Source organism: Mastomys coucha, chromosome X (genome assembly GCF_008632895.1).
Source record: "Mastomys coucha isolate ucsf_1 chromosome X, UCSF_Mcou_1, whole genome shotgun sequence".
Lineage (NCBI taxonomy): Eukaryota > Metazoa > Chordata > Mammalia > Rodentia > Muridae > Mastomys > Mastomys coucha.
In genome coordinates, this window is record NC_045030.1 from 71,115,304 (window position 1) to 71,125,087 (window position 9,784).

Below are 9,784 nucleotides of genomic sequence, written 5' to 3' on the forward strand. Positions count from 1 at the left end.
TGGATCGATTTGCATTCTTCTACATGCTAACCACCAGTTGAGCCAGCACCATTTGTTGAAAATGCTGTTTTTTTTTCCACTGGATGGTTTTAGCTCCTTTGTCAAAGATCAAGTGACTTTAGGTGTGTGGGTTCATTTTCTGGGTCTTCAATTCTATTCCACTGATCTACCTGCCTGTCACTGTACCAATACCATGCAGTTTTTATCACAATTGTTCTGTAGTACAACTTGAGGTGAGGTATGGTGATTCCACCAGAAGTTCTTTTATTGTTGAGAATAGTTTTCCTTATCCTAGGTTTTTTGTTATTACAGATGAATTTGAAAATTGCTCTTTCTAAGTCTGTGAAGAATTGAGTTGGAATTTTGATGGGGATTGCATTGAATCTGTAGATTGCTTTCGGCAAGATGGCCATTTTCACTATATTAATCCTGCCAATACATGAGCATGGGAGATGTTTCCATCTTCTGAAATCTTCAATCTCCTTCTTCAGAGACTTGAAGTTCTTGTCAAACAGATCTTTTACTTGCTTAGTCATTGTCACACCACTGTATTTTATATTATTTGTGACTATTGTGAAGGGTGTTGTTTCCCTAATTTCTTTCTCAGCCTGTTTATCCTTTGTGTAGAGGAAGGCCTCTGATTTGCTTGAGTTAATTTTATATCCAGCTACTATGCTGAAGTTATTTATCAGGTTTAGGAGTTCTCTGATGGAATTTTTGGGGTCACTTAAGTATACTATCTTATCATCTGCAAATAGTGATAATTTGACTTCTTCCTTTACAATTTGTATCTTTTTGATCTTTTTTTGTTTGATTGCTCTGGCTAGGACTTCATGTATAATATTGAATATGTAGGGAGAGAGTGGGCAGCCTTGTCTATTCCCTGATTTTAGTGGGATTGCTTCAAGTTTCTTTCCATTTAGTTTGATGTTGGCTACTAGTTTGCTGTCTATTGCTTTTACTATGTTTAGGTATGGGTCTTGAATTCCTGATCTTTCTAAGACTTTTATCATGAAGGGGTGTTGGATTTTGTCAAATGCTTTCTCAGCAGCTAATGAAATGATCATATGCCTTTTTTCTCAGAGTTTGTTTATATAGTGGATTACACTGATGGTTTTCCTTATATTGAACCATCCCTGCATCCCTGGGATGAAGCCTACTTGATCACGATGGACGATTGTTTTGATGTGTTCTTGGATTCCATTTGTGAGAATTTTATTGTGTATTTTTGCATCAATATTCATAAGGGAAATTGGTCTGAATTTCTCTTTCTTTGTTAGGTTTATGTGTGGTTTAGGTATAAGAGTAATTGTGGCTTCATAGAATGAATTGGGTAGAGTACCTTCTGTTTCTATTTTGTGGAATATTTTGAGGAATATTGGTATTAGTTCTTCTTTGAAGGTCTGATAAAACTCTGCACTAAACCCATCAGGTCCTGATTTTTTATGCTTGGGAGACCATTAATGACTGTTTCTATTTCTTTAGGGAATATGGTACTGTTTAGATCATTTATCTGATCTTGATTTAACTTTGGTACCTGGTATCTGTCTAGAAAATTGTCCATTTCATCCAGGTTTTCCAGTTTTGTTGAGTATAGACTTTGTAGTAGGATCTGATGATTTCTTGGATTTCCTGTTTTTCTGTTGTTATCTCTCCCTTTTCATTTCTGATCTTGTTAATTAGGATACTGTCTCTGTGCCCTCTAATTAGTCTGGCTAAGGGTTTATCTGTTTTGTTGATTTTTCTCGAAGAACCAGCTCCTGGTTTAGTTGATTCTTTGCATAGTTCTTTTTGTTTCCACTTGGTTGTTTTCAACCTCGTGTTTGATTATTTCCTGCCTTTGACTCCTCTTGGGTATATTTGTTTCCTTTTGTTCTAGAGCTTTCAGATATACTTTCAAATTGCTAATTTATGTTCACTCCAGTTTCTTTTTGGAGGCACTCAGAGCTATGTGTTTTCCTCTTAGTACAACTTTCATTGTGTCCTATAAGTTTGGGTATGTTGTGCCTCCATTTTCATTAAATTCTAAAACATCTTTAATTTCTTTCTTTATTTCTTCCTTGACCAAGTTATCATTGAGTAGGTTGTTGTTCACCTTCCATGTGTATGTGATCTTTCTGCTGTTTTTGTTGTTATTGAAGACCAGCCTTAGTCTGTGGTGATCTGATAGGATGCAAGGAAATATTTCAATCTTCTTGTATCTGTTGAGGCCTGTTTTGTGACCGATTATATGGTCAATCTTGGAGAAGGTACCATGAAGTGCTGAGAAGGTATATTATTTTGTTTTAGGATGAAATGTTCTATAGATATCTGTTAAATCCGTTGTTTTATATCAACTTAGTTTCATTGTGTCTCTGTTTAGTTTCTGTTTCCATGATCTGTCTATTGCTGAGAGTAGGATGTTGAAATCGCCCACTATTATTGTGTGTGGTGCAATGTGTGCTTTGATCTTTAGTAAAGTTTCATATATGAATATGGGTGCTTTTGCATTTGGAACATATATATTCAGAATTGAGAGTGTTTGGTACATTTTTCCTTTGACTAGTATGAAGTGTCCTTCCTTATTGTTTTTGATAATTTTTGGTTGAAAGTTGATTTTATTCAATATTAGAATGGGTACTCCAGCTTTTTTCTTGGGGCCATTGGCTTGGAGAATTATTTTCCATCCTTTTACTCTGAGGTAGTGTCTGTCTTTGTCACTAAGGCTCGTTTCCTATATGCAGCAAAATGCCATGTTTATGTATCCAGTCTGTTAGTCTATGTCTTTTTATTGGGGAATTGAGTCCATTCCTTTAAAATCAGAAAATTTCCTTCACATGCTAGCAGAAGATGAAGTCCGAGAGATTGAAATAATGAATAGATCAGAAACATTTTGGCTGGCATGAGTATGGAGGAATATCATGGAAAAGACTTAGAGGTGCTTATTGAGGTTGAGGACAACTCAAGGTCAATACCCAGCAACAAAGTAGGCACATCATTCTTACAATTTCTAGTAAATGAGTTCTGCCAACAACCTGAGTGAGCATGGAGATACAATCTTATTTAGTCTTACAGTAAAAACTACAATTTAGCTTACCTTGATGTGTTTTACATTTCTGACACTTTGATTTTGCCTTGGAGTGACCTTCATTAAAGGTCCAGGTAAGTTAGCATGAGCTTTTAACCTTATGGAACCTAAAAACATGTCTTGTTTTAAGCATACGGTAAGTTGCTAGGTAGTAATAAACCACTAATACATCTTACTCATTATCAGACAGTACTGAAATATTGTCAACTTCTAGTACTTTTTACAATGATTTCTATATAGAATGAAACCATAAGACCAGGTTTTTCTTAAATCTCATGCATTTCAACTCCATTATTTGAAATATAGATAAACCCACATCTAATGTTAAATTGGACATTATAATGAAAGTCAGACAGATTTCTCATACAAATTAATTTACTTAGCAAATATTTATTATTTGCCTCGTAAGTACAAATTACTCACTGATATGTAATATTAATCAGGAAAATGTTAGGCACTTGGAATATTCATAATTGTTTACAAGTGCTTTTCTCAAGGGTAGAATTCACATGAAAAGAAGATGCTTTTTGCTAGATGACAATTAACCTATTTATTAGTTAGGACCTTCCAGAGAAAAGAGGCATATTGGGATATATGCATAATGAAGAGAGATTTAGCATAAGAAATGATCTAACATAGATATAAAGAATTGGCAAGTTCAAAATCTGAAAAGCAAGTTTGAGATGCAGAGTCAGTGGTCATATTCCCCCAAAGATGTTCATTTTTGTTACTTATTTCACTGTGACAAAACCCCTATCCAAAGAGCACAAGTATGGAAAGGTTTATTTAGGTTTACAGTTTGAGGAAACAGGTCCATCATGGTGGTGTAGTCACTGGTAGGAGTTTGAGGTAGTTAGTCTGATTGCATCCACAGTCAAGGATCAAAGAGTAATGAATATATGTGTTTGCCACGCACACTTGCGTGATGGGACCCCGCGAGAAATCCCGGTCCGTGGCATGTGTTCAGCTCATTTTTTTTTCCATTTTCATTCTTTATGGGATGGCAGTCCATGGAAGGGTGCTTCCCATATTTACAACTGGTCTTCCTTCTTCAGTGAACTTAATGTAGACAATCACTTATACATACATAGTCTTGTTGGTCTTGCCAATTTGATGGGATTGAGAATTGAAATGGGGAAGGTGTCTCTGGATATGTCTGTGATGGAATTCCCAGGAGGGAATAACTTAAGAGGAAGCTGTACTTTCAATGTGGACTGTGTCTTCTAGCTGGAGGTGTAAGGCAAAGGAAATTAAACTTGGCAGCCTACTATGTGTGCGTGTGTGTGTGTGTGTGTGTGTGTGTGTGTGTGTGTGTGTATGAATGCCGGCATCTGTAACTGCTAATGCCATTCTCTGCCAACACTAAATTTCAGCTTCTTTGGCCTTCCACCATGGATTGAACACTAGCTGGTCTCTAGGATGCTCCAGCCTTCTAGATGTTGTTTACAATTGCTAAAACAGCCATCTTTGTGGACAGAGGACTTATCACACTCTTTGATCTTCCAGGGTGAAGAAGACTCACTCTATTATGTGTGATAGTCTTATATCTGCCTTCAAAGACATACACTCACGGGTGCACGCACGCACGCACGCACGCACACACACACACACACACACACACACACACACACAAACATTATCTGTTCCTTTAGTAAATCTACTTAATACATCTAGAAGTATGTTCTCTGGGTGACTCTAATCAAGTCAAGTTGACAATGAACATTAACCATCACACTACTGGCAGAAGGTTAGGTTGGCATTTCTCTACTAAGTGCTGAAAGTGATTAGATGAGGGCCATTCATATTATGGAGTGGAAATCTGACTTTTCTTGTTATGTTGATTTAAATGCTGATCATTTATTAAAAAAATTCTACCTAATGGAAAGGAGGAACAAGAAACTTCTGTTTTTAGGGTAAGTTCAGAGAGATGGAGTCAAAGATTACCCCTTAATTATACATTCACTTCTGTCTCATACCTACCAATATGATGAGCCATTTATCATTCCTTGTAGCGGAGCAAGAAAGGGCTAGAGAAATGGACTGAAAGTTTCTTCAGGGGTTCAGAAAGGTGGCAGACATACATTGACTGACACAAGAACTTGGGGAGAAATATAATCATTAGTTTAACATATCAAATATATCAAAAGTTTTTCAGGATGTCATCAAGGTTAAAGCTATTGAATATACAAACAGTATTGGTATTTGTGTATTTAGCACTGGATTTGAATGACCCAATAATCCTCCCAAATGTGTGTAAATCATAAAAACTACAGAAGATCATGTCCCTTTATCAAATCCAGTCTCTGTCTTTCAGGACCAACAGGATGTTAAGAATTAGAGCTTAGATTCAAACAGATCAGAGTTCAAATTGTACAGACATAACTTCACTGTGTGTGTGTGTATGCGCATGTGTATGCATGGTCATGCATATGTAGGCTATACAATTGTACGAGTATCTACCTTACAGGTGTTTGGATTTGGATAGATGAAAAGCACTTCACACAGTGCCTGTAAGTAGAAGGAGCAAACAATTGGGAGTTGTATTCCTGTGAGTATTATCATAAAAAGAGATATGGGAAGTAGAGGATGTTTGATGTAATCCTAAACCTTTAACACTCATACACAGTGCCAATTTGTCTGTGGAGCAGCTGGCTTTTGCTAGTAGATAACAGGTAGAGAAAAACTGAAATTTTCCTGATCCTTCCTTTTGTACATCATTAGTAACACTGACAAGAGCTGCATACAAAAAAATAAGTACAAATAAAATGTATGCAATTTGTTCACTCTGAAAATTACTTGATGTCCATATTGTGCCATAATTTTTGTATCAAATGCTATGATTCTGCATGGAAATAGTAAGTTGCTTTGCATTTAATTACTATCTATTATGTTTTCTGACTTATATATTTCTTTCTGATTATATATTTTTGTAAATGCAAATTTGTCTTTTGTTCTTGATGAATAAAGGGATTTTTCATTGTAGGTTTATTCTCATAATTCTGTATCTGGTGACCTTTGCATTCATGGCTTGATTTGATTATTTTAAAGCTGCTTCAGCTAATAGACAATTGCAGACATTGTTTTTTCTTTACTTAATGCAAATTACATTAGTTTAACACATAACTCAAGTTCTCTTTACATTTCCTGTTATCATTGCCACCTTAATGATGTCTTTAGATCAGTTGTCTGCCCTGGATGAGAAAATCAAGCCTGTGAAATTTTTCTTTCTACAGATACTTTTGTCTATACTAATATTTCTTTCCAAAATGCAACACACACACACACACACACACACACACACACACACACACACACACACACACTCACACACACAGGCAGCTGGAACTTAAAAACAACTAATTAGCTTCTTGTTTGGCTAGAAAAGAAAGGTTCGAAACTGCAAAAAGCATAGTTTGGGGTGGAGATTTTTGTGTTGGTTATTAGTTGGTTACATTTGAAGCATATCCCTTTCTGTTGTATGTAAGGAAAGTGAATATCATAGTGTAACTAGGACTATATGGATGTGTTCAGACTCAGGGCTTTTAAGTGTGGAAATGCAGGCTAATGCCTGCGCACTAACAGATGGACTACATGAGGACTCATCCTCATCAGCAGGTTAAATTTTGGCAACTGAAGTTTGTGAAACTTAACATGCATATGAATAAATAATGAGAAAATATTTATTATAAACTTAAATAATCTTTCCTTTTACAGGAATCTAATAAAAGCAAAATTAAAAGAAGTATTTTATTTCCTCATAAGTAATAATGGACAAAGCAAATTGGCCACACACTTGGAACTTAGCTTGTAAGTCTCACTTAGAACCACCTGACCTATGAACTCTCAGCAGGCCAATTTCCGATTGGAATGCAAGGAGGAATGGTTCATGTCCTTCAAGAGGAGCTGGAGCCCTTGAGAAACTTCTGCTCAGAAATACATTCACTACTTTCTTTCCTTTTTCTGGTACCTAGATCATAATGAACTGTTATTATTTGAGAGAAAAAAGGCTGGCAGATGATAAAGGATGACCATCCTCAAAGTTGAAGGGAGTGAGATTATTTCAAATACTTTGCAAAACCACTCATTTAACCTATGTATGCATTAATGGGATTTTCACATTTAATTCTTCATGTATTTGTTTCCTACAGGAGGAACAAAATACGAAAATAAAGAAGTAGAGCTGACACTAAGGGATGGGAAACATTTTCACAGCAGTATCTTGTCAGCTTTCCAGTATTCCTTGATTTAGCAAGATCCAGACATACACATCTGCTGCATAATTTGGTGCCAAAAGACTGGAATGGATAAAACTGGAAATTACCATATCTCCCTATATCAATTTAGTCACTTCAGTGCCCCATAGAACATCTGAACCTAAGCTTGGGTTTTAAGAAGAATATTTTTGAGCTATGGCTTTTTAAGTTTAAATGTTGACCAACTTAGGTATATGGTTGGCTAAGTAGTATGTGAAGTGAAAAATCCTGCTAATAATTTGCCTTAAAGTTTATCATTAATGGTTGTGTCAAAGTTGTTATCAGAAGTTTGAGCTCTTCCAAACAAGGGACTTCTGCCAGCCCCAAAGCAGAGGATTTTAAAGGAAATATGGGGTTTCTCCCCATCTTCTCCCAGAGGGTTTGAATCTCTCCTTCTTTGGTTACTAATTAAGAGAACAGGTGCAACTTTAAAAGTTTTGAAGGCAGCACAGGATAAGAGAACAATTACAGTAATGCCAGCAGAGTTGTTGAGAAACAATTGCAAAAGACTACAAGTGTATTTATCTGTGAAAGGGTGTCCAGATGTTTTGTGCTTCATGTTTCAATAGTGAGAATTGAGAGCAGCAAATGATTTGGGAAGTTTCCAAATCACATGTGCCAGAACTTGTACACACATACATTTGTATGTTGACTGTGGATATGACTGCATTGTGATGTCTTCTTGCCCTCACTGTTTTGGAGAGAAATATCTTCGCAGATGTCTACAGGATAAAATGGTTAGTTGGCTTTCTGAGATGCTCTAATCAGAAGAGAGCCTAATTATCCTTGTAGCTGCTGGATTTTGGGATTACTCTCATTTCCACTGACTCTGAGTATTTTAATATATTATAAGTGTTCTTTATTCTTTCACAAGTTTCCCAAATGGACTTGTCCACTTTAGGTCATTGTGTATGTCTGGGTTTCCAGTTTCTTACTAGAATTAGTTTTGTACTGAATATTTGCCCAAGTGCCTTTGTTCTTAGTTGCAAAGTTCTTAGTTCTTGCAGCACAAAGCCCTTTAAATGTAGGACCTCAAGCCCCCTGGTGCTCTAAGAAGGGGACTAATTCCTTCCTGTCTGGACCTGTTGTCCTCTTGTTTGCCCTTCTCATTTGAATATGTTTAAGACACTTCCACGGGGTATTCACCTGAGATTTTCTATTTGATGACAATTACTATGTAAATATTCCTAATTGGCAAAAGGTTTTATTTTTTGAAGATTTTTGGGGTGCAAAATAAAAGTATTTATATACATTCATACTTATAAATATACACTTAAAAAGTATATTATAGCTTAAAAAGTATATTATATATACACTATACTAATAAGTAATATAAATATACACTAGTATTGTGTGTGTATTTAAAAACAATGAATCACTAAGCTAATAGGACTAAATATTCAAATTTGGTATTTCCTCTTTTAAACATATTGCGGTGTTCTTACATAGTAGCTTTCACAAATTCTGAAAACTGAGTTATATGTTTTAATTTAGTCAGGTTTAGTTGTATAGTTATAATTAAATAGGACATGTAGTAAACAAACTAGTTTTAGGTAAGTAAAATCTTAGATGATGTGTTTCTAAGTTGGTTTTCAGAAGTACAGAGCTGGTGAAACAGGGTAGAATAAAGGAGGAAAGGCTTAATTATAATGATTATTTTATTACCAGATAATGCATCTTCCTATAGTTTCTTTGTTTTTTTATCTGTAAATATAGTGTTATGCATGTGACTAACTATAGATATACTTCCCAATGGTGTTCATACAATAAAGTACTTTTAGTACAGGATCAGTGCTAAAATATTGTATGTATATTCTTCCTCCTGATTATTAATTTTTTTTTACCAATACTTGCCTCAATCTCATAATGGGACTTAACTATACTTTTTAAATACCTAGAAGATTGGATGGAATAGATCTACTTCCAAAGCTGCCATGTTTGCCTCTTGAGGGGTTGTCTAGCTGGAAAGGTAACAAAGAATCTGTGGTAACACATGATTTAGAATATAGAATTATACCCTTGAGGTTGCTATCATAACACTTGTGTACTGGGACCAGTAATTAAATACCAGGTAGTGCTCAGCTATACACTTGTCTTCAGGAGCAAGGGCAGTGGTACAATAAGGACAGACAATGTTACATTTATTTTAGGATGATAAAAATACAATTTTCTGTTTGGTGCTAAGGCAACTTTGGAATATTTTTGTCTGAATTTTATTATTCAGAAGGAATGTAATCTGAAAATATGTTGAAAGACCCCCGTGGGGAGACCCTACTCAAATTTCAGGAGGACGTGTACCCAAGGAATCACGAGAGACCATCTTCATGTAAACACATGAGGCAGTTTAATATCTGAGCTATGGATCGACTCATATCTCACACAGGAGACAGAGGAACCAACCACGAGGCTCAGGGGTTAGGGGTTTATATAGGAAAAAGGTCTGGGGGAACAAAGGAATCAGTGT